The sequence below is a fragment of the Falco peregrinus genome, chromosome 7 (assembly GCF_023634155.1).
Source record: "Falco peregrinus isolate bFalPer1 chromosome 7, bFalPer1.pri, whole genome shotgun sequence".
NCBI classification, from domain to species: Eukaryota; Metazoa; Chordata; class Aves; order Falconiformes; family Falconidae; genus Falco; species Falco peregrinus.
This window is the reverse complement of record NC_073727.1, coordinates 11418312-11443432: the sequence shown is the minus strand read 5'-3', so window position 1 is coordinate 11443432 and position 25121 is coordinate 11418312. Positions and strand designations below refer to the sequence as shown.

Here is a 25121-nt window from a genome sequence, read left to right as displayed (position 1 = left end):
TATGAATGTTTTATACACACTGTATAAAACTAATCTTTTTTTACAGCCCCAGCCTGCCTTCCTCGGTGACCAGAAGGTACCCTCTGCAGCTTGGGCTCCTTTGCAGTCTACATGAGGTAGCAACAGTCATTCAGCCTTTGACACGTGCCCCGTGACAAGCTGGATCTTCAGGAATTCCCAGCTTCTCCGTGGCCAGGGCTGTGGGGAAGCTCTCGCTGGGCAACAGCACTGTGTCCCAGCCAGCTCCTTACATTTCGGCGAATGGCTCCTAGCACTGCAGGCTGCCGTGCTGGAAATTCAACCCATGGAGCAATTGCCAGCCCCCCGTTTTACTGTGGCTGGCAAGAGACAAGAGGCATGTGGAGCACGAAGCTCTCAGCCTCCAAAGGCTGTGTAGCTCACACCTCCCCGCTGAGTGAAGCCAGGCCACCAGTAATGAAGTGGCAGAGATTAGCTGCAGCCTGGGAGGATGCAGAGTGGAGTGGGAGCTGCCAGCATGCGTGGGAGGGGACGATGCTGTGCCTGAGTCCCGAGCCACCATGGGGACATGGCCTCCAAGGGGTATTGCACAGCACGGCTCTGCCTGTCGCATGCCTACCACAGGCACCTGGAACCAGAAGATGTAGTGGGGCATAGGAGCGAGGCTTTTTGATAGCACCTTCCCAGTGTGAATTATGTTTGAACATGGCTCTCAAAATAAAATCCATTGCAGTTTTGTCTTGCAGAGCACACGGAGCCTGAGGTCTGTGCCCCGGCTTGTTGGGGGCGAAGCCAGTTCATAGGAGAAGGCAAAGGAAACACTGAAACTGCTTTGCTGCTGTTTGATGAACAACTTGTCAGAGCAGTGAGGAAACTCTAAAACCTGCATATTTGTCTCTTGATTTTCTCTCCTATCTCAATTCTGGAGCAATCACAGCAAGTCAGGGATTTCAGGGTGTGATGGCCACTTGTCAGCTCTGCATAATGGCCTGGTGACAAAGGGATCTGCCCATCTTTACCAGCCTCCTGACATTTTAAAAATTCACTGCACTCCTTTTCTCCCAAAGGGACAAGCAAGAATCAATTAAATTTGCAATCTGAAAGGGTAAATATCCCTTTCTCTCCAACTTAGGCATAGGAAGAAAAACCTGATTTCTGCCTTGTTGACTGCAGAAGGAAAAGAAAGATTTGTCTCTTTCTCTCTTTTATTTTATTCTGAGTTAGGTTAGGCAGTTTTGGATTTACCCTGGTGCAAAGCAAAGTATGATCAGAGGCTAAAGCAGAAGATTGATTTACAGTTGTGAACATCATTTATCCCCAGAGATACTGAGCAGTGGGACCTTTGGTTTGCAGAGACACGTGGCACTCCTGGCTCTGTTTCAGACTACATGCTTGACTGTCTCCTGAGTCCCATGTTTGCATAAACCCTCAAAACTCCAAGACAAATTCGAACAAATCCACACAGTTTGATCAGGTTTCATCATGCATCTTGGAGTTGTGCTGTGGATGTTCAAGAGATCACCAAATGATGTGGACTGCCTTGTTATCAGGGTCCCTTGCACATTTTACATAGTTGGGTTTGTTTGCATTCATCTTTTCTGTCAGCCTTGTGCCCAAAGATCAGATCTTGGCATCACTGGCCACGGACAATTACATTTCTTTTGCAAAATCTGGACAAGTTCAGTTCAGTGTAGTTTTGCACCAGGGACAGAGACGGGAACTTTGCAGTAAACCTCACTGAACTGTGATATAAACTCAGAGGTTTTGATCTGGAGATTGAGGGACAGATCTACCCCAGTGCAGCTGATGAGGCGATACCTTTTGTGACCTGAAGAATTGCAGTGTGCTTAGTCTGGGCCACGTGCTATACCAACGGGTGACGATTGCTCTCTCTCTGTCCCCCTTCACCAGGGTGTCTGCAGCCAGCCTGTGAATTTCTGCATCCTTGGGGCCTGTGGGAAAATGCAGAGAAAAGTATTTCTCTTTAAATTGCAGCCATCTATAGAAAGGGACTGTGCAATTGTTTGTGCCGAGCACAAAAAGGGCCCAGAGCTGAGGACTGGCGCTTGGGGGCTGCTGCCACCGCTGGAACAATAACCAGTGGCAGCAAACAATGGCTTTTGTCAGCTAACAACGGTTAGTGGCAGGGATGGGGGCAAGCAGCCCGCACCTCTTGTCTCGCTCGCATTTTAGGGACACGGAGCAGAAGAGATCTCTTTGAGGGAATCAGTGAGGGCAAAATAACTTGGGAAATAAAGGGATTAAAAATTCTCAGTGTCACTCCTTCCAATCTACTTCTTTAATGGTATAAGTAAACTGATGGTAAAGCCCCAGATTTCCACCAGAGCCCTCAGCTTGCTGCTTCCAGGCAGCTCTGTCCACCACCTCCCCAAAAGTACATGTCTTTTCTAGTCTGGAGCATGTCCGTGAACCAGTTCATAGCTTGGCTCCACACAGATTTCTTGGTGAAGAAGTCAAGGTGGTTTCTTCAGGCGTCTTTGCCACTGCGGCAGGCTCTCCAGCCACCAGTGTTGGTTGCATCAGCAGGTTCGTGGAAGGTGACTGGAGCTTTGTTAAATATCCTCTTTAAAATCCATTTCAGTCCCGAGTCTGTGAGAAATCATGGCTCTGACCTCTGGGAAGCCGCACGATGGGTGAGATGGGAGGCAATAACTAACAGACAGGAAAGGTGACATTTGCACTAATATCCTACCGGTGCTATTTCGGGCAATGCAGGACCCCACTGGTAGCAAAGGGACCTGATTTGCATAATAATCTGTGTGCCTCCACACTTCCACCAGAACCATTTATTGCTTAATTGGATGTAGTAAAAATGGAGATATCAGCAGGTCGCATCGTTAGCCTTCCAGCCACTTACTCCCCATGGTGCCAGTCACAGCCCTCGCTGTCCTGTAAGGAGAAAATGCCAATGTAAAAACGCTGCATGCAGGGGACAGCCCCAGAAAGGCTTAATTCAAGCCAGTTCCTTCAGAGTGACCCGGGTGCAGTGGAAGGGGGTAAACAAGAGCGAAGCTGAACCTTTGCTCAAAACTCATCCCTGGTATCATGCTTGATTCCTCCTCTCCTTTTTATATAGCTTGTGCTTGCACTTTACCTCTCCAGCACCTCTTACGAGGCTCAATAGATGGACAGACACTGAGGAATATAAAACAGCTTCTCCCAACGAGCTTCTTGGTAACTCTTCCCACTCTGTTTTCGTAAGTACTGTGAGATGGACAGCTTTGCCCATAAGCAGACCTTCTAAGGCTGGGAGTCAGTTCCCACCCTGGCTGCGCCCAGTACTTTCTCCACAAACTTAGGAAATCCTTTAAGCTAGCTCGGCCTCTTTCTCCCGTCCCTAACCCACGGAAGCTGCAAGATTTTACCATGTTTCCTCTACTAAAGAGACATGAAATCTACGAATGGAAGCTGCTAGAGTGGTATAACTTTGAGATTGGTCCAGCCCTAGATTGCAGGAAAACTTGCAATCTGTTTCTCCAAATGGAAGGTAATCCATGCTATTGTTTTTGGGGATTCATCTTTCTTTTTAAAACACAGCCACAAAATGTCATGTGAATTTGAACCTAATCCTCAAAAAAAAAAAAAAAAATCATGTTTGCACAGCTGAGCAGAGACTCCTCTGAAGATTAGTGGCGTGTTTCAAGCAGACTACAAGCACTGAACGGGGACTTGTCTTGTCCATGAAAAACACCTGCTTCTTTGAGGTTCCTCTGCCTGCTGTGAGAAAAGGGGTAAGCAGCAACCCTGCCTTAGAAAAGCACGACTCAGGAAAGCTTTTTCTGCTCCTGTAGCTGATTTTCACATGTGTTGTATATTAAAAAGGATATGAGACTGATGCCGCCTTGTTCCCAATATAAAATGAATTTTTTATGTATTATTTTTATTGGATTCAGCAGATCCCCAGTTTTCAGCCAGGGTCATGTTGCATTAGGCACGGTACAAGCGCAGGGCTCAAGAGCTTATTGCGACCGTAAGGATGAAGGATACCACTTTGATTTCAGCATGGGTTTTAACGTCCTGCTAAGGAGCACAGTTAAGATTTGTAGCTGGGAAAACCATACACGTGTGGCTTAACCCAACAAGAGGGAGAGGTAGCTTGATGCAGTCCAGGAGTTGTTTTCCACAATGTTTTCAGAAGGTGGCATGTCAAAGAAAAGCAGCAACTTCAGGCAGTGCCTGGCAAGCAGTTCTGGGGTGAAGACAGGCTGAAAAAGCCCAGTCAGATCAGTTAATTGCTGAGGCACCAGCATTTTTAGCTCCCATAAACTGTGCTCTTGCTGCTGTAACTGCAGAGACTGTTCACCTGCTCTCGCAGTCTCAGGCCCTTTGGACACTTGCTGCCCCACAGGCTTCAGGGTATTGGGGGCTGTGGGGGTTGTGCTGCCGGGACAGCAGGGTTTACCCACAAGTACTGTGAGAGATAGAGAAGTGGGATAACTCTGCTGTTTGAGCTATATGAGAGGTGGGCACACTCCTTACTGTCCAAATTAAAAAAAACCAACAACAACAACAAAAAAAGTTTCAGCTGCATGTGCTCCTGGGTGTAAGGAGCACAGAGGCAGCAAGGAGTTGCATGGGCTGGTGAGGTTTTGAGAGGGTGGGAAACCTCAAGGCAGAGCCTGGCATGGGATGAGGGCGGGACAAGGTTGTCCCCATGCAGAGCATCACTAGCAACTCTAGCGTTGTCCCCAGCTGTCAGTGCTGGGAAGCAGCTGGCTGGGCATCAAGGGCACATCAGCCCCACTGCGGAGACACTGATCCCACAGCACCTTTGGGACAGGCACCATCCCAGGCACAGGCAACCCTGTGGTCCTGGGGCCAGCCTGAGCCTGAGCTGCACCCATGGCTGGGCTGCTGACAACATCACTGTCCCTGGCGTGAGCTGCTTGCTCATTTTTTTGGCTTGAAGCACAGGAGGGAAGTGGGTCTGCCCACCAGACAGTTGTATCAGGGTGCTGCCCTGCAGATTCACCCCCTGCAAACATCATCAAGCCACAAGCAAGCTGGCTGTACTCTGGCAAGCAAATCATGTGCATAAAGGAACTAATTTACCCCCTTTCTGGGGTTAGGGGACCCTTCTACACCACCACACCTACAGTCCCTACACCCTTCCCTGACTCAAGTCCCAGGACATCAGCACATTCTGCCAGAAAGCTGGGGACAGAGCCAGGATGGAGCAGAGCCTGCCATGCCCTAGCCTGCCCCGGCTGTCACCCATCTCAGGCACCACCTGGGCCAGGCAGATGCTGTGCTGTGTTAGGCTGCATTAACCAAGTGTTTTAGCAACTTCTGGGGCCAGTGTAGCTCCTCGAGGAGAAAACCTCTGACCAATGAATCCCCAAAGCCTGCTTTTTCCAGTGATAAGTGCATGCTGTTTTCTTTGGCAGTTAATGCCTGTGAGGTGCTTGAGAGGGCTGGTGACTGTTGTGGCTGCTAAACAGGACCAGGGGAAACCTGCTTGTAAGGTACCTTGTGCTTCACCTACCGTTTCTTGCTTTTATTTCAGGGGCTCGGAGAGTTTGGTTGCTGTCTGTTACTACTGGATCTGTGATCAGCTGGTGATCTGCAGTCTCCCGGGAAAGGATTTCTAATGAGGATGGAGGCCCCAGGGCTACAATGTGAAACAGAGACTGCTGCGGCACAGCAGAGTAGATAAGATCAATAGGAAATGCAGATTGGCAACATGTTAGAAATATGACAGCTTCCACACACCCCCTGGGAAAAGGATTTTTAAATCTTTTAAAGGAGTAGCAGAAAGACTACATCTCATATAAATTTATATCTATTTACATATGTAGGTATGTGCATAGCAGTAAGAAGCAATCTGCCACCTCACCTCTAAAATATTTGCTGATGCTCAGGGAAAACTTTATCGGGTTGGTCAGGTTACTAAACCAGCTTTGTTTTCCTGCAGGAGACCTAAGCTGTACCGATCCACACCAAAGGAAGCCCTGACACAGAGCGGGAGACGCGTCCCGCAGAGCCCACCTCACCAGCAAGGCAGGGCACTGCAGGGCTGCACCCCGGCTCGCTCCCCGGGGAGCATCAATGGATGCTGGAGGGGTCAGAGGCGAGAATTTGGGTCTTACCCACTACTTTTAATTCCTCAGGAGGTTACAGAGCACTTGGCAAGCCAGAAACTGTAAGTTGAAAGAGCAATGTATGAACAAGGAGCGAGGTGCCAGTTTTTAACAGCTGTGGTAAATGACTGCTGAAAGCATTCACTGAAGGATGGCATGAAGTTGCCACCACTTGAAGCCTGTATAATTCAAGAGCAGATCTTCTAAATCATCACTAAAATTCAGCCACACATTACTCAAGCTGGTGGAGTAAAAACTGAGGTGGAATTCCTGGGCTGTTTTACACAGATGGACTGACTAGGTCATTGTGATACTCTCCTGGGCTTTAAGATCTTTAGTCTGTTGCTGTAATGTACCAGAAATACCGCAAGGCGTAATTCAGGTGTTGGCATCTTATCACCTGGTCTATCAGCACCTGCTTTCTGGCTGCCTGCTGTGTTAAAGGTGCAAGAGATACCACAAACTGCCTGAAATGTATTTAAAGTCTTGTTCGTGCGCTCTGTCACCTCCTGCAATGAGTTCATTCCTGCTGGGAGGGAAGCTGCAACCTGCCTGAGGGCTGGGTGCAAGAAATAACTGCTACCCATAAATGCCTCCTTAGCAAAGGTGTTCCTTCTCATCACAGCCCCATAGGAGGAGGGCCTGAGATCCTGTAAACTCCCACCTGACTGCAACTCCAGCCCACTACCAGGTGCACAAGGGGTGATTATCCATTTGGAGATACTCCTCCAGAAAAACAGGTTCAAGGAAACTTGCTGTCGTTCACACTGAAAAAAATCCTTGTGCTCTGACACCAGAGCATGCCCCTGCAGAAGTGCAGGTTTCGGTTCTGCGAGGGGTGAGAGGAACAGAGCAAGGGGTTTTGCATCTTTCCCTGATACGAGCTGCAGATAACCTGGTACCTCCAAAGCCAGTTGCCACCGTCCCATTCCCTTGTCACCACGTCGTGGGGTGTCACCACGTCGCTGGGTGTGCTCCCCTCGCTGTAGCTGAAGTCACAGTGATAGCCTGGACACCCTGTGGGAAGGAGATGGGCTGTACCCCATCACAGTCACCTGTACCTGCAAGGAAAGTTTGGGGCAGCTCAGCTCTGCAAGAAGCACAACCCACTCCTCTGTCTGCTTCGGGGTCGGAAAGGGTTAATCTGTAATTAACAGCAGCTGACGTAATTTTCATGATTATGTTATTACCAGTAAAGGAACTGATGTTTTGTCCTGTAACACACAACTATTGAGCTCCTATGTAGGGACTAGTGCTGCCAGCCTGCCTGGCATGGCTTCCCGCTCCCGGAGCCGAGAGCAGCTCCCCGGCGATGCCAGGCTCCCTGTCAGCTCCTGGCCAGCCACCTGAGCAGGGAGCTCACACTTGGCAAGCACCCTACACATGTCTGTCACTTTTCCTAGCAGGAGCCGTGGTGATGTGTCCTGCAGCCCTGCAAGCCAAAAACTAAATGCACCAGACAGTATATTTGCAGCTAAAAATAACACCGAGCAATTTGCCTGAGAAAGGAGCCTGTCCCCCCTGCTCGGCAGCCAGATGACTTTGCTTCGATCACCCCAGCCAGAGCTGCCTTGCACAGTCCTTGTGCAAAACCATTTCAAATATTATAGCATGGTAACATTGGCAGCAGAGTTTAACCTTCCGCAGAATGGAAGCTGCAAGTGCTAAATCCTGGCACAGGGAAATGAGTCCAAAGCGCATTCCTTCAGCGAGGCGATGGAAATGTGACCACCAGCTCAGCTTTACATGTTTATGTCAAAGTTTACAGTATTAAGCAGGTTCTCATTCTGCAATCTCTGTTCATTTAGAATGTTTATGGTTGAGGGAATAGCGAGTGAAATCCCCATTCATTCATCAGATCACTGAATTGTCTCCTAAATATGTAATGATTATAATACATAGCACTTTGGCAGTATTTTTTATCCCAGAATTTCAAAGCACTTCAATCAAACCTCCTAATGCTGCTGAGAAGTAGGGCCAGGAATACACCCTCACAGTTAAACATTACTGAGTTTGGAGTACATGATATATAGAGGTTAAAAATAACATTTTGTGAGTATAATACATGATCTTGATAATACACATAGAAATAATCCTGTTCACAGCTGGGCAAAGACCTGACGTTAGAACAAGGACAAGGCTGCCTCCTGCAACCTCACCGTTTCCCATCTCTCAAAAGCAATGGGACCCAAGCTGTGTAAGCATCTCAGAAGAATCAGGGAAAGCTTGTTACTTTTATAACCTTTCAGGCACCAGTTGAATTTTGAGAGAGAGCAGAGGTTTTTATCTGCAGGCCACCTCCAGGGCATCCCACCAACTTGCCCCGTTGCTCCCCTGCTGCTTCCTCACCTGCTCGGGGGCACAGCCCTGGGGCGAGACAGGGCTGGATGGCCCAAGCTCCTCTGAGACTTTCTGGCTCCCAGAAGATTTCAGCTGATGTATGGAGGCAAAAAGGACAGGACAGATTGCATTGCCAGTGCAGCGCTGCCAGCTCTCGTCATGAGTCATAGCCTGTTCTCCTCCAAGCCCTGCTATCCCCAGGGAACGGGTTATCCGAGACTCTCCCCACTCCCAGGAACAGCAGCACGGACCTAACTCACCCTGAAAAATAAGTAGCATGGAAATAGCAGACTCCTAGTACCTCCAGGACCATAAGCCAATTAAAAGGACACCTCTCCGTATGATTTTCAAGCGAGCTTTTTTAAATATATGGCATTGGCAATCCAGCTTTCACTACCAAGATGAAGGCAGACTTGATGTACAACTAACTCACAGATGTACTGAAACTATTTTTCTTTACCCTGACCCTCAGTCCTCAGCCAGATATAAATCCCCAGCTGTGAACCGATGGTATTTAATGTTCTCCCATAACTGGGCTGGAGCTTATCTCCTTCTGCAAGAGCAGCAGTGTGCAGGGTGCAGTGGTTTGCATTTGTCTCAAGAAAAATTGCCGGTATGGGAAGCAGTGAAGCCAAGGGACCAGGTAATTGTGGTTTTGGTGGAGTAAGTTAATGTTTGATGGACAGGTGATGGAGTAGGCTAATATTTGAACCTCTAGAGTTCTAACTTCAAACACCCGCCGGGATTTGAGTCAGCTCTGTTCTGTTATGGCCACTTGCCACGTCAAAGGATTTCTACACAACGGGGCAGACTTCAGTCAGGCTGGCAGTGTCACCAGCCATCCCCGCCTGGCTCGTGGAGGGCACTGTGCCCCCAGTCACCTCACAGCCCCGTCCCAAAAACCAGCAGACTGTCCCAGGGCTGCTGTGACAGAGAAAGTGGGAGTGAATTGACTCCAACACATAAGAAAGGGGCAGATCAGCCATGCTAAGAACGAGCTGGGGGGTCCCGGAGGTCCTGCTCAGTGCCCTCTTTCTAAACTACTGATTTTCTCTGGTCGGAGGAGGTGGTTTGAAATAACAGTTCAGATGCGTGCCCCAAGGTAGGAATTAACTGAGCTGCACAGGGTTAGCAAAGTGCTCAGGGCAGAAAGGACTTTGGCATAGCAGTGTTACCCTTGCTTTACTCATGCTTTTGTTTTTGAGGAAAAAAAGATGGTTTCAAACAAGGATTTCTAGGGTTCAGGGTTTCTCCTCGAATTTGCATTTGTTTGATCTATATTCCTCTGCTTCAGCACAAAGCCGGTCTAGTTTACTCCACGTTCTGCACCCCCATCTCTCGGGCTTTGATGAACTTCAGTCGGAATTAGCAACCAAAGCTCCAACTCACAGAGATCTGTTTACTCAGCCCAAATGATCATAAAACAGGGACATGCCTTCTGGGCTTTAGCCTCTTCTGGCCACTCTGTGCTAGGAGAGTGTGCCAGCTCACCAGCTTCTTACTCTGCACTCAATACTCTTCTTGCACGGAGAGACCCCCGGGATGCACGGAGGGACAGCAGAGCGCTCCCTTGCATAGCTCCCAGCGGGGAACACTGCCAGAAGAGTCCAGAAACCAAGCTGGGATGTGGGGCGGTTTGCACTGGGGTGAAAAGGATGGGTTTGGGTTTTTGCTGTTCTTATTGCGATGCTGCACTTAAACATGGCTTACTTAGAGAGCAGCATATGACCCATGTGTACCTTGTCACATTCAATAGATCTCATGTGAAAAGCTGAAAGCTCTCAATAGCAGCTGGGCCCCGGGGACCGGCGCAAGGCTGAGCTGCGTGAATTAAAGAACCAAGAGCAAAGCCCACAACTCTTCTGACAGAGCCAGAACCCTGCCAAGAGTGCGGGGCTGCTCCGACCCTGCCCTTCTCTTCTGGCACCCACGGGACCGGACCTTCCCAATATGACTCTCATTGCTCCAGTGACTCCAGAGAAACTACAATAGTTTAAATCAACACTGTGTCTGGCCCTTTGTCTTAAATCTCCCACCCAGACTTGATTTTACAGACGCTCAGGGTCACGACAGAGTGCTCATCTATCACAGTCAGGTTGCTCCCCTCCTACCCTAAATCAAACAAGCCCAAGCGAGGGCAGCTCTTTTGTGGAAGGCTTTCTGGGCTGGTTCCCCCTTCTTCCCTCCCTAATTGTTCGTTAATGTACGTAAATGATTTAACCAAATAGAGGCTGGAGCTTTCCTCTGCCGTAGGAAGGGAATGCCGTTGGAGGAGGGGACGATAGCACAAATAGATTTATCTGTTTCTGATTCTGGGTAAATATTTATTCTCCTTTCCCTTTCCTGCACCCTTCTCATCCACGGGAACAATGACAGATTCTCCCCGGCCATGGGGCAGCAGGGTAATATTATTGCTCCCATTTTACAGATACACAACTGGGGCAAAGGTGACTTAATCTCAAGCTGGGGAAAGTCAGCGGTGCTTTTACCACCAAGTCTGAGGGACTTTGAACAGGAGCAGCTGGAGTAAACAGCCAGAGCCAGCCTGGCTGCGGGCAGGAGCCGAGCTCCCTGGCTGCATCACCAGGCATCCCGGGAAGTGCCACTGTCCTCCCTCGGAGGCTGGGGCACCACGGGCCTGAGTCACCGTTCCTCTCCCTGACACGGCTCCTGCAGAGACCGACTTCAGCCCCTCTGACTTACCTTGACGAAGTGCTGGGAGGTTTCATTAATTCACATTTGCAAAGCCGATTTAGAGTGCTGCCTACAATGAATCCTTTGTAGCAAGAGCTACAAGCACTCAGCAAGATGCAGGGTGCAAATCACTGCCCTGTCTTTCCCCCTCCCCGCCCCCCCCCTTTCCTTTTTCTTTTGCAAAAGGGAAAAAAATGGACGTTAGACTTTTCTTACAAAACAACAGACTACAGCCACCCTTTTTTCCAGGAATAATAATAATGCATTACGTTAGGTTAGTCAGTAGTATTCACTAATCCGCAAGACATGCACTGCTGACCTCTGAGGTAATTTTGGATCATGCTCAAGCCAAATAAAGGCAGATTTGTGGCTGCAGGTGAGAGATCCTCTGAAAAACCATAAACGTAACCACAATGTCCTCTGGTTTGATGTGAACTCAGCCTGGCCTTCATCAGCTTTTCTGGCACTAGTCCAGAAGCAAGACAGATTAATGATTTAAAGGCATTACACTATGATATGATGTAACTCAGCATAGCGTGGTGGTTTTGTGAAGATAGTTAGCACTATGTAAGTACCCAGGGCAGCAAACTGTAGGCCACCCCTTCTGGATAGTACCTGGCTCCTTGGAAGGCATTACGGGCTTGACTGGAACCATTCATGGCATGATGTGTCCAGTGATCATAGGGGCATATAAACGTGCTCTTCTACAGGGCAGAAAACACCCCTGTGAAACGATACACCCCATTTTCTGCCTCCTGAAGGGACAGCAGAATGGTTTGTGGCTTTGGTGGATGATGAATGGAGTCAAGGGAGAGCCGGGTGAGCCTGTGAGGGTGGTGGCAGTGCCCATGCCCATGCCATGATATGACATGCTGCATGCCCAGAGAGCAGCTTACAGCTCTGGCAGCACTGACCCAATGGCCTGGGCTCTGCATGGCATCTTCTGTCAGCTCCCCAGCCATTGCTTTTTGGGCTTATTAGATACATCTACCAGAAGTCCACTTACCCATGCTGTAATCCCTTCTCTGGGCAAGGTCTGAAGCCCCCTGTGTTAATCTTGAGCCTGTACAGAAAATATTCCCCAGCCTGTTATGACTACAGGTCTGCTTGAGTGCTAATAAATCAGCACGGCTCCAGTGGAGTAACACAGAGCTTGAGGGAGTGCTGGGTGGGGAAATGTATATAAAAGGCAGTCCCAATCTTCCTTTAACAGCCATTAATTACAGCCAGTGATGGGAATAGGAAACAGCGATCATGCTGGGATGCTGCTGCTTCCAGCTCAGTCAGGGGAAGGCTGAAACCTGAAGACAGAGAGGATAAGCACTGTGTAGTGGAGTGGGGAGATATGTGAAGTTTAAAAACAACCTCACCTTGAAATCAAGGGTTAATGCTTAAGTATTTGGTCTGTGAAGTGACATCAGTAAGGTGAGGCACAAGCCCCATCATTGTACGGCAGAGGGACAGAAAAGCGGCACACATGGGAGCACATCAGTAAATGGTGCCAGTCCCGAGAGGCAACGTATTGACGCTGGCCAAGCAACACCCCGTTTCCTCCACTTGAAAAGGCACTTGTGTGCAACCGAAGTCAGCAAGGACTTTGCTAAGGAAAGCAGGTTTCCTGGCTCTGAAGCTGGGGCAAGGCACTCGGAGCAGGGTGCTGAGCTGAAGCAGGTGAGGGAGCCGGGAGGCAGTGAGGAGTCGGGCTGCTCTGCAGCTGGACATTCGAAACACTTGGGAAAGATCCTTTTATATTCATCAAACAGCTCACAAAGGAGCTTAACCAGTGCCTCTACAGCGATTTGACACCAGTGGCACTGCAACTGTAATTATTAACAGGGAAGGAGAAGTGAATGGTGCAGCAGGCTTGAATAGCAGCACTCTCAGGAAAGTGCGTTCAAATCGGTGGTCAGATCATGGCCCCTGCTTCATTTAATCAACAGCTGCTGGTGCATTTCCTCCCTCAACAAATAACTTTCTTCTCACCGAGGTCTAAGCCAAAGCACCCTCACCACCCAGCTGGAACAAATCAGGAGCACAGGTACAGCCTGTCCTGATGGCCCAGCGGCTCCTGGCTGAGCCACAATGCCTTCCTGGCACACCACCTTCCTCCCACCGGGGTCACCCCGCTCCCACCAGCACTGAAACAAAGCTGTGTGACAGCAGAGGCTGACATCCAGCTCCAAAAATTGGTGTTATCCCATGATTGCTTTTCCTGACGTTCGTTCAGGCCAGCCACGGACTGGCTGCTTTCGTACAGGCAAATGTGTTATCAGTTCAAGGCAACTTGGTGCTTTCTCTGGTGTGGAGGATTTGTCTTTCCACCTCTGGTTCAGTAAATTTTCACGTTGGCTTCATCTGGTGTGACTCCACTATGGCTGGAGTGGTCCCACTGCCTCTGGACCTCTTTCCTGACCGCTGCTGCCTTTGCACAGCGCGGGACACCAGACCTGAGTCTGCTGCCCTGGGAGAGTTTGGAGTCTGGAACCTCCTGAGATCCCTTAGCAGATTTATGCTTAAAATATCTTTGGGCTAAGAAGGTGTTAGGCTGTCTCAGAAGTGCTCTCTCTCCCATCTGCTTTTTCATGTAAAAACTAGAGGTGCCAAAATCTGCCGAGAGGACTGTAGAGGAGCGGCCAGGAAAGATGCCTGCAGTTGTCCCTCAGGCTCCTGCACAGACAGTGTTTCACAGATGTGAAGTCATGAGTACGGCCATAAACATTTTAAGACACACCTGCCAAATAGTTCTGGAGTTTTCTAGTCAGAGAAAACCTTGTGCATATGTTAAGGGAAAAAAATCCGGAAGATCCTAATTTTGTGGGTGGATCCAGCGAATTTGCTTTCTCTATCTGTGATGAACACAGACTGTCACCTCCACCTTCTCCTATAAGCTCACTAACATTTATTTAGCAATGTAAACCACAAATTACAGGAATATTAAAGAGAATGTTTCTGTCATGCACATGCTCTACCATTCTTTTTTTTCAGTGTCTCTTCCTATCACACAAATGGGAGTTAAAACAGATGCACGCGTGGGCTTCCACGCTCTGATTTCTCCCCTTTTAGGCATCGTTATGGCACCCTCGCCAAGTGCAGCCTTGCTCTGCGAGTTATGCTGGAATCACCTTACCCTTTGAGGCAAGACTGTCAGCACAGGTGGCTTACACACGCACACACACATCATGCACACATCCACACTTACTTCTCCATTCCTACAATGAGAAAGAGCAGCGAGGGAGCTGCCAGCAGGGATGGGATGGCTCCCATCTCCTCACAGTGCAGGTGACCCCATCCCAACAAGGCTCCCGCACGCTCGCCTCACATCTCCACCCCAGTGCAGGTCTTCTCTAATAGTCTAACCCTGGTGCCTCATTCCACTAGACCTGTACACTTAATTATGGGAGTATTTGGGTCCTGAGACCTAGGTCTGTAAGCAGACAGATGCCCACCTCTAACAACCCAGCCCCTAGCTCTTGCCTTAACGTGATGGAGAGAATGCTCCTTCCCCCTGCATAATGCCCCATAGCTTGGTCCACCTGCGTTTTTAATTACAACTGAGTAACCACCAGATCAGTGGTGGCTGGAGGAAATAGGACTCCTTAATCTTCCTGGTCTTAGGTTCGCTCATCCATAAAACGGGAACGGTCCCTCCTGGGAGCATCCTCCTGGAGCCCTTCCCCTGGGCAAGCTCACACTGTGCTGGGCCAGCACAGGGCTCGGGGTCGGGGGGAGTCCATCTGTGGGGATGTAAGTGTCACCACCTTCTGCCGACTAAATGCCTTTCATTAGAACCTTGGCAAAAAAAGCCCTGAGATGCTTCAACCACATCTGAAGTGGTTCACATCCTGCTGGGCAGAGAAATGGGAAAATATAAGGTGTGCTGCAGCAGGCGCAGTGCTAGCACTGTAATTAAAAGGTAGGTCAGTATAACTACGTCAGTCACGGGAATAAAAGAAAAACATACTACCTCCCTAACCTATGCTCTTGTTAGCGTTAGTTATACGGGCAACTACATCTTGCTGCTGATACAACTTATCCCCATGGGGGAGCAGCTTTAGCCTATGTCAGCAGGACAATCTGGATTTTATTTGCCAGGATGAGGCTGTATTTTCACCTGGATAGCCCAGCAAGCCCTTTTCACCATAGGCAAGCCCTCAAGCTGCTGGCTGTCACCTTGTAATGGTGAATAGCCTTAATACATACCCTCTCCCTTCCTCCTGCGCGTGGCCATGCTGCAGGGCAGGGGGAAGGGGAAGAAAGGGTCTGTGAACTGTTCCCAAGCACCCAGCCTGAGGTTCAAGACTTTCCCTTCTACAGCTGAGGGTTAGGTTTCTTCACCCTTGTACTGTGGTTTGGCTGGCTCTCAGTGCTCCTTTCTCCAAGGGGTGCCCTTCATGGAAGCCTGGAGATCATCCAGCCTTGGCGGGCAGCCCGACCTGCTGCAGCCCCGCCAGCTGTGCCCATCCAGGCTGCAGCCCCCTTCCCAGAGGGGCTTGGAGACCCGAGCAGCGAGTGTCCAGTTGTCCCCTCCTTGTTCTGGGGGATAAGGAGCTGATGACCCGGGCACTGCTCTGGACAGCATCCCCCTGCTCCCGCTCCCGCCAGCCCATCTGGTCCCTGGCAGAGGTTGAACCCCTTTCAGTCACTGCCCCTCTTCCTCACCCACGGGTGAAGCTCAGCGTGAGCCTGGTGCTGTGGAGGTGCATGCCTCCTGCTCCTCACCCCTGCTCAGAGGCAGGCAGCCCCCACAGCCCTCCTGCTCGGACAAGGAAGCAGTGTCTAGACACAGATTAGGCAAACAGCTAAAGCACAAGACCAGAAACTGAGAAACCAAAAGAAAAAGAGCTCCCCAGCTCTGTCTGCCACCAGTTCCTATGAGATTTGGGGCAAGGAAGGGAGCATCTTTATGTCTTTGTCTTCCTCACCTGCCTAGCATGGGATAATATTTCCCTTTCTGGCAGGACTGTGGTCAGAGTTAATTAGCATTTGAAAAGGGCTTTGAAACTGAACTATTATTACTGGAATTAAATGAGTGGCTCGCAGGGTAGGGAAGCATTTCACTTCTTTTTCCCTGTGGGTAGAATACCCTGGAAAATATTGGGATTTCTTCAGATTTATTCATTATTCAAGCTTCTAGTACGTATTAGGTGTCTAAAACAGAACTCAGTTTGGATATTCATTCCATGAAGTATTGGATTGCAGGTACATGAAATCCAAGCTACATTGTCCAGACAAATAAATCACATGACACTGGGGCTCTTCCCCTACTGGCACCAGCTCTCCTGGTGTGGCTGCCCAAGGACGGGCATTTGAAATCTGTTTTCCATGACTCCTCGCTCAGGATTTTGAAATGTACTCTAGGTCTGCCAGTAAAACAAGCTCTTGCAAGAGTCTCCAGCAAGCAAAGCAAGGGCCCTGAAACAAGTGTATGTAAAAATATCAAATGAATGTACTTTGTTTGGTCAGGCCATGATTCTGCAGGATGTTTTAAAGTATTAATTTGTAGTCTCATGATTAATTCCACTGAAGCAAGTGGAACTGTTTCTGGGCAGAATCAGGCAGATGCTTACATACCCTGCTGAATATGACTTCCAATTATTATTTCATCAGTGCACGTGCTCTCAAACTGTATTTTAAAGACGTCCTGTGTATTGTTTCACTGTCTTCCCCTGTACGCTCTAATGCCAATTGCTGCTGAGCCTACATTGGAAACACCACCTCTGCTACCCATGAGACACACATTAGTCTTTACAAAATGTGTTTTCCATTCCAAGAAATGTCCAGTAAATTAAAAAAAAAGTTATGGGGCACAGTTTTAAAGTCATGCTGGCTTGTGGGGGTGGTGGTTCTTAGCTCCGTATCTCTCATTAACTTCAGTTGAAGTTGCCTGTCTACCTGTGCAGCTGTGGCATCACACTCTGAAAATTCCACTCTGAAAGAGGTGCCTTTTAGAAACAGAGTTGTCAAGTTCCTGTGTAGACACAGCGGCTGGGATCGATGCAGAGCTTGCACATCCTGAGCCCACCTTGTCTGGATTCCACGGAGCTGGGTGGTGCTACCCCAAGTGACTCCTGAATGTACACAGTTAAACCATGTGTATTTCAAATGAATAAGGACGTGACACAAGTATCTAGCAGATCCCATTTAGACAGGAGATTTCAGGTTAAATCAATCTACTAATCCAAACCTAGGGGTTTCTTTCCTTCGGCTGTACCATAGAAGATCAGTATCCGGCCAGTCTTCACTGGATAACAGGCTCCACCTCAGCTAGGAGCAGTGCTGAACATGGCATAATCAGAAGATGCTTAGACTAAATGCATCCCCTCCCTGGCTTGATGTGTGTCTTTTTTGAGGCCTGGGGTAAGACACCCACCATAAACAGACATGGGCAAGCCCCACACGTTGCAGCTACCAGCCTGCAGCCTTCACCCTGTGCTTGTGCGATGCCACACAGGGAAGAGGCCAGGAGGAAGATAGTGGTCAGGGCTCTGGATGGGTTGACGTGGTGGTCTGCAGGGTCACTACCTCACATTTCAATCTCTGACGTATTGATTGCAAAGGGACCTTTCCAAAGGCAAGCCCGGAGGTACGGCTGCACACCCAGGGGAAGGTGAAAGCCACGGGCACTGTGCCATAGCTACCTGTGGTGACTGCCTGCATTCATGGGTTGTCATAGCACAGCTGGATGAGAGGCTCCTTAGCTGGCTGAGCTACTTGCCCCATCAGCGAGCAGGTGGCCATGGGCATTCACCACAGAATAATGCAGAACATGGCAAATCCAATGCAGGACACTCATGTACTCAGCCCCTAAGCCTCCACTTGCCTTCATCTTTTCCCAATAATTTTCTTCTGAAGGGTTTCCATGGAGTTAGCAGAGCTGTCTTCTGAACTGTATCTAGGACTGGCGGCAGGAGAGCTGCTGATGGCTCTGTGTGAGTAGGGGCAAATGCCATCACCTGTCTGTGCCACAGCAATGAGGTCTGTAGGGCAAAGCAATGTTGGCTGCTGTGAATGGCAGCCCAGGAGGTGCCCAGGCTGGTGGTGGCCAGCTCCTGCGCTGGTCCTGCCACAGGAAGATGTCTGCAGCAGCCCAAATCTGCTTGGAGCAGCTGGCACAGCACAGGGATGCCACACAGCTCCCATCGCAAGAGCCACTAGTGAAACCCCTCTTTTTTATTTTGCTTTCTGCTGCCTGATCTTGGACCTGAGCCCCTGTGAAATGTCCTCTCTGCCAAAGTCTCTGCTTCCCCTAACAATGCTGCAGTGCTGAGCTGGATGGAAAGCAATGTGAACACCGAAGGAAAGCGGTATGAACAGCTGTGTCTGAGGCAGCTCCATCCCCGTTTAACTTTTCTTGGGGACATGTGCCTCCCACTTCAGCCTCAGAGGCAAAGATAGGTAGTCCCACTTTAAACCCATGGCTCCTCTGTTCCTCTGACTCGCAGGCTGGGTTGTACATGCCAGGGTGTGTTTTCTTCCCACTCCTTCTGAAGCTCGCTCCTGCTAGCAGTGACAGGAGTGCAAGCCTGCGTTATCCACGGGAGACCCAGCTGCTTGCTGTTAATGTTTAATGACAGCTCTGCAAGCTGGAGATATTCTCAGACTCTATTTTAGCTGGTCAGGTTTCATACAAACTGTTTTCAGCAAACATTGTAAATCTGCAGAGCATTAAGTTATTTAGTAACGCTGGGCCAGATTCAGAGGAGACTAAAGAAAACTTGATGTGACTTAGTGCTTCCAAAGGCTTTCCTACATCCAGACAATATTTTTCACATATGCAAAACTCACTGTCTTTTGCTGCATGTGTATGCAACAGTCTGCACCAAAGGGTCAGAGCCGAATGGGACATAGACACCCTCCCCATCTCTCCCAGACAGGTTATTGCTCAGCCCGCATAGCCCTGCATGAGGAGTGGTATCATATGGTTTCCTAGAGTAAATTAATGCAGCTCCATTACGTTAAGCCAACTGATATCAGCAGAGAATTCAGACAGCTAATTTTTAACCTTCTCCAATTTCCCTTTGGCTCATGAAACCATTTCCTGCCCTGGGTCCCTCTGACAGTCCCCTGGTTCTCCTCCAAACATCTCTCCAGTGGAGAGACTAAGCTAGACATGAAGTGTAGGAAGCTCAGAGCTGAAGGTCATGCAAGCAGGATCTAAGGGACTCTGATGATCCTAAACTGGTATTACTTATACGCCCAGACTTTGAGGAGAAACAGTAGGTCAGCTCAGCTCAGCTAGGAATTTGAACCCTTAGACCAAACTTCGCCTTCATTTAAATCTGGTTGGGGCTACAGAGGTATTGCAGCTCCTGGGGAGTATGATGCCTCCACCCTCCACTTCTACCTTGACCACTGATCTGAGGTGCACAGATTTTCTGCAGCTATCATTGGCAACTCACACCCAAGACAGACAATTGTCACAGAGAACAACCGCCTGGAGATTTCAAAGCGCAGGATTTGGCCCTGGCTGTCCTGATGTTCTGTGAAGACCTTGAGAGACCCTGACGAGGTCGTTGCTTTGACTTTGTGAAGAAGGCGGCTGGTACAAAGATTTAGGGTGCTCTGTGTGCATGCGGCGGTACAAGGGAAAGCTGGGGTTTGCCAGCCCTGGGCACAGGCATGGCGGGGGGGGGCCAGGCCGGTGCCTTTTGGGTGCAAGGACAAAATGGAGCAATGGCTGCCCAAGCCATGAAAACAAGTTTAAACCCTTTCCTCCCTTTTACCTTCCCTCCTTAAAACACTGAAGGCTAGCAAATGCCTGCCAAGGCATGTTCCATCCCTAACTGGAGAGGGGGCTGAACGGTGACGTTCTGAATATCACGGGAGGAAGGGCAGTGACAAACCCCACGCAGGCAGGCTGTCTGCAACCACAAGTGCTCCTGGCCCCACATTGCTCCAGCAGCCAGGACCTTCGCTGTGCTCCTCATCAGCACTAACAGGGACAGGGTGTAACTCCCCACATCTCCTGTGGAGCTGCTCCCAGTGATGGGAAGAGAGAGGTCCTCTGCGCACACAGAGCTGCACGTGCTCAGCTGCCCAGTGCTCACATGTGCAAACCCATGCTGCACTATTGCAGGAACAAGCTGTGCCTGGAGGCTGCTTGTCCTGCTTGCTCCAGGGCACGCTGGAAGCGTGCAGGGCTGCCCCATCTCTGCTCTTTACAGACAGCAGGCAGCAAAGCATGAGGGTGGATTTCCATCTACCTGGAGCTGAACCCTTCAAAAGCCCAAGGGTGTTCTTTTTGTTTGGGCGCAGAGTTCATAGGTTCAAACTTGTGCCTACTTCTGATTTTAGATCACAGCAAGGGAGAGGCTAACAAGCACGGTGCAGAAGGCAGGAGCTGGCTGGGGTGGGCAGTGGGAGGTTGGCATCATGGGGAAGCTTCTGTGGACGATGGTTTTAAGACTTATGTTCGGCCCCAAGTGAAGGTGCCGGTCTGTGTCAAGGATGCAGAGGATGCACCCAATGTGTGCTGCTACTCCCAGTCTTCTTTTTCATTCCCTGAATCCTGTCTAAAAGCATCCCTTTTGCAGAACAAGATGCTCTCTGTTAAACTAGGAGTGCTGTCAGCAGCCACTGTAAATAGCCATAATAATATGTAAGGCAACGTACAGCTCTGACGTGCAAGTGGGATTCAAAGAAGCCTCGCTAACGGGATAACGCAGGCAGTATTTAAGCTGAGTTTCAAACTGATCGTAACGCTTCACTTGACAAATGTCTGGTTTTGAACTTTTTTAAGCCTTTAGGGCTTTAAGCAGAGAATATCAGTCTTCTGCAGAATAAATCCTTAATATTTTGGGCTTTCACTTAGGAAGAGGAAAAAAAACCCTAAGCAGAGAAGAAGCCAGAAAGAATATCTGATTTCATTGCTTTCATCATACAGCACAAGTTACCATTTATTTTCTCTCAGAAGCCAGGGGCATATCTTCCCTAAATATTTACCTATTTTCTTTCTAAGGGCATGTCTGCAGTGCAGTCATCGCACTGATTTGTGTTGTAGACGTACCCACCTTACTTTTGATCTAATACATCTAATACATCCAGGCTCTAATAGCAGGCTAATAAAACCAAGGTCTAGTAGTTACAGTGAGGTCAGGGTAGCCTGCAACATCTGCTGGGAATATCTTCCAGCCATTGCTCTGTGCCGAGCCAGGCACCCTAAAACTGCACTGCACTGCATTGCAGGTCTTGCAGTGAAACTGGGGACAAGCAGGCTTCACCAGGCATGGAAGTTTGGCTGCAGGAAATCCTTCAGCCTCACAGCTCATTAATGCCTTTCCGAAATGGAGCCGCATCTGCCGGGTCTCTCTCTGCCTCTGTGTTTGCCTGACAGTCAACCCAGACAAGCAGAGGCTGTGCTGCCTCCAGTTCAGGAGCCTTTCAAGCCCCAGCTACGTCAAGCAGCCTGACCTGGCCTGACTTCAAAGCTGTCCTGGCTTCGAGCAAGGGTTGGTCTAAAGACTCCTGAGATGCCCCTCCCAACCAGAATGATCCTGCAATCCCATGATCCCAGCCCAGAGATACCCTTCTTGACTTCTTGAAGGGCTCTATCCATCTCTGTCCAAGCAACAACGACAAGGCTTTGTACTCTGAGCATTTTCTGCCTCAGCATCAGAAACTGAAGGTGTGACTGTATCAAAGACGTTGTTTTTCCTCCCCTCACTTTCCCACAGACAAGCAGTATTGATCTCTCCATCCTGGAAAGGAAACTAAGGCACACTCAGGTGGCATAAGATGTCTCTCATTGGGGAAGTAAAAAAAGTCAGTTAGTGGATGATTGCAAGGCTCACGATGACTGTCTACCTTGATCAGTACTGTAGGCAGCCTCTGCCATATCTTAATTGAAATCGAACAGAGATTCCTGTTCAGGACACATTCACACGGTGACTGCAAACCCTGGTGCACACCCCACTTGTCCCCAGAACTGCTGATCACCTCAGCAATCTCCCTGCAGCCCTGCACAAGCAATGTTTTGAAACGTTTCTTGCAGTTCTTTGACCCTCATGTCTTCCTGAAGCTGTACCTGTATCTTGCTGTGCGCCATGCTGTGCAGGTAGTCTGAAAGCCTCCGTCTTCCAGCATACGCAGCCCAGCCTGCAGGATGAGGCCTTGGGAGCTATAGCTCTGATCCCAGTACTGCCATTGCCTTGCTTTGTGTGAGCTGACTTACATCAGGCCCTCTCTGCCCTGCCCTCTGCAGAAGGTGGAAACCAGCAGCAACCAGCAGCGATGTGAGGATGGGAATGTGTGCCCTGAGCTGGAAGGCGCAAGAGAAGAGCACTCTGTGCATTGCAACAACCCCACCTCCTTACCCCCTCCTCCCGAGAGGACAGACCCAGCATTACTAAACCTCCTGCCTAGTTACGTTCCCTCCATCCCCCTGCATTCCAGTTGCACCCTGTCGTATTTTTTCCACTTCAGTCGTGTACCTGCTCCAAAGGCAGCCCCAGCCAGCCGTTCCACCACGCCATCATCTTCCGCTGACCTGCACTTCACGCAGAACTCCTGCTAGCCTTTTCTTTTTTTTCCACTAGGCACTCTTGCAGAAACTTTGGGGAATACTTAGCACTTAGCTGCCTAGACGTCCTGGCCTTCCTGCCTCCGGGAGCTCCCCAGCAGGTGCCCAGCAGATAAGCTGGGGCTGTGCTGCAGCTGCCAGCACTGCCCTGTGAGCTCAGCCACCAGCACTTCACCCCAATGGAGAGACAGAGATAAAGACTTCCACCACCCTCTAATTAATGTAGGGGAAGTTCTTCAGGAGCCTTAGAAGCCCTGTCTTCGGTGGTTTCCATGAAATTTAAGCACTTATTCACTTAGCTCTTTGTAAAATGGGGCTTGGGTACTCTTGGGAAATTGGCCTGCGGTCGCTTCCCAGACTTTGCAGTAGCTTCATCTGAAATGTCTTTACACGTGAGTGACATCTACATGTGAGCCAGACACCCTGGGCTCAGTTAATAGAGATAAACAGGCATTTACAGGAAACAATTCATCTTCTCCTATGGTAGATACCTAAAATAACCCACAGCAATCACAAAACAATTGCTTCCCTCTATAAACTATAAATTTAATCTGGAAAAGCAGCTCAGCCCTCGACACGCATTGGAGGATTTGGTTGCCTGGTGCTTTTTGAGCTACCCTACCTTATCAAACATTCGTGCGGGCAGGCAGGTATATACATATATGTACAGCAACCTGCAGGAGACAAATGCCCTTCCCACATGCTACCTGGACACCAGGCGAAGGATCCTGGATTCGCTGTCCTGTTACCAAGAAGATGAGTATTGCTACTTTTGGGGTAGCTGGAATAATTTCCCTCCATTGCACCCCCTCATTTATGTCCTGTAACATAAATGGTCCATGCTGGAATAGTTGAAAATCAATAATTTGGCCCACAGTGCTACACAACAAAGCAATGATTAATAAAATAATAACTGAATTTGTTAGAAAGAAAGCAAATCGACTGAGTTACGTGGCATCATGGCAACTGCCAGCGCAACGTGTGGGGGTATCATTCCGGTTCTGCAGATAACCACCCCAACCAGGAAGTGTATGCAAGATGTCAGCTACAAGTATTACATCATCAGGAAAAAATCTCAATGGCTGATAATCGCCTGAGGGGAATGTCAGTGTTCCCAGCTTGGTGCAGAGAGAAGCCTTATAGGAATTAACTCTTTCCTAGGGGATTCACAACGCTAGATTTTACCAGTACTTCTTCCACCCTGTTTGTCTAAAATGAATCCTTATTCTCTTACTTTCCGTTTTTCTCTCTCACTCAAGTCATAAACAATGTGACTTTACAGTGACAGCTGTCTGTCACATCGGCTGCGTGACGGAGCATGTTTTCTCTTCCACCTCACTAGCAGATTTCTGGTTGGACACTGGATGTCCACCACACACACCATTCCTGTAGAAGGCGATAAATGTTATCAGTTAAACACACCCCAGGCAGCCTCCCTGTTGTCTGGGGAGCAGCCTGTCATCCTACATGAAGAAATACCCCCTGTGCATTGCCAAAATGACCCATCCTGTGGTAATACCCAAGGCGGTGTGAACATAGGTCTGTTTTACCTGAAATACATTCTGGGAGATGCAATGATGAAATGGGTTTTTACCAACTCATCGACGACACACTATGGCTGGTTACTGCTGAGATTCAGGAACCAGTGCTGCAGGGATCGATGCCCTGCACAGCCCCATGCCTGGGCAGGGCAGATCCTTCCCAGCGACGAAATCCCCCCTTGTCTGAAGGAGAGGGAAGTGGTAGTGCCTTCCCCCGAGTTTCCACAGGCTCCAGGCAACCTCCAGTCCCATAAAAATGTCCTTTCCAGTCAAGGGGACAATGGATATTATATATTTCCTTCTCCTCCTTGACGTTTTGTACATAGAGACGCTGTCCTCAGCCCTCAGCTGGTGCCAAGGCATCTCAGCTGTTCTTCACGCTGGATTGCTGTGGTTTGTGCCTGGAAACTGGAGTTCAAACAATTCCTGTTATTAATGATCCTGTTGAAAGTTCACCTTTGTGCCCTGGGCCAGGCTCACTGGGCAGCAGGAGGTCTCCTATAACCTCTTCCCTCCCACCTGCATTTTCTCAGTTGTTTTGCATCCCTCTTGTTCTCAGTCAGGTAGAACAGCAATTCCTAAGTACCTTGTTTCAGTTCACTCTTTTTTTCCTGATGCAGAACTATGCCGCTGCACCTCTCAGGCTCTCCAAGCCAACTTTGCATGGGCAGCACAGTCCACCTCCCTGCTCCCATACACTACTGAGTCTCTTTTTAAATTATCTTAAACCTGCAGACTATGTCCAGAAACTCACAGCTTCCCAGTTACTCAGTCTGGCACTGGCACGTTTTTTGCCCTTATACTCACACCGAGAGGCCCCCTAAACTTGCGCTTACTTCTTCTAGAGGTCTTCCTCACTTTTGTCCTCTTCATGACACCCTTCCCCTCACCCCAGCTCCTGAAGACACTCTCTCCCTATTGCCCTGCATTTCTTGCCTGTGCGCTCAA

The 25121-nt window shown here is 49.3% G+C and overlaps 1 long non-coding RNA gene across 1 annotated transcript; it reads right to left on the bottom strand.

Moving 5' to 3' along the window:
• Positions 1-53: 53 nt before the first annotated feature.
• LOC129784944 (uncharacterized) lies at positions 54-22801 on the bottom strand. Its single transcript, XR_008748246.1, has 3 exons — positions 22544-22801; positions 5486-7141; positions 54-2889 (listed from the first exon to the last, which is right to left on the bottom strand). It is a non-coding gene; the product is annotated as an uncharacterized LOC129784944 (long non-coding RNA).
• Between the last annotated feature and the right edge of the window lie 2320 nt (positions 22802-25121).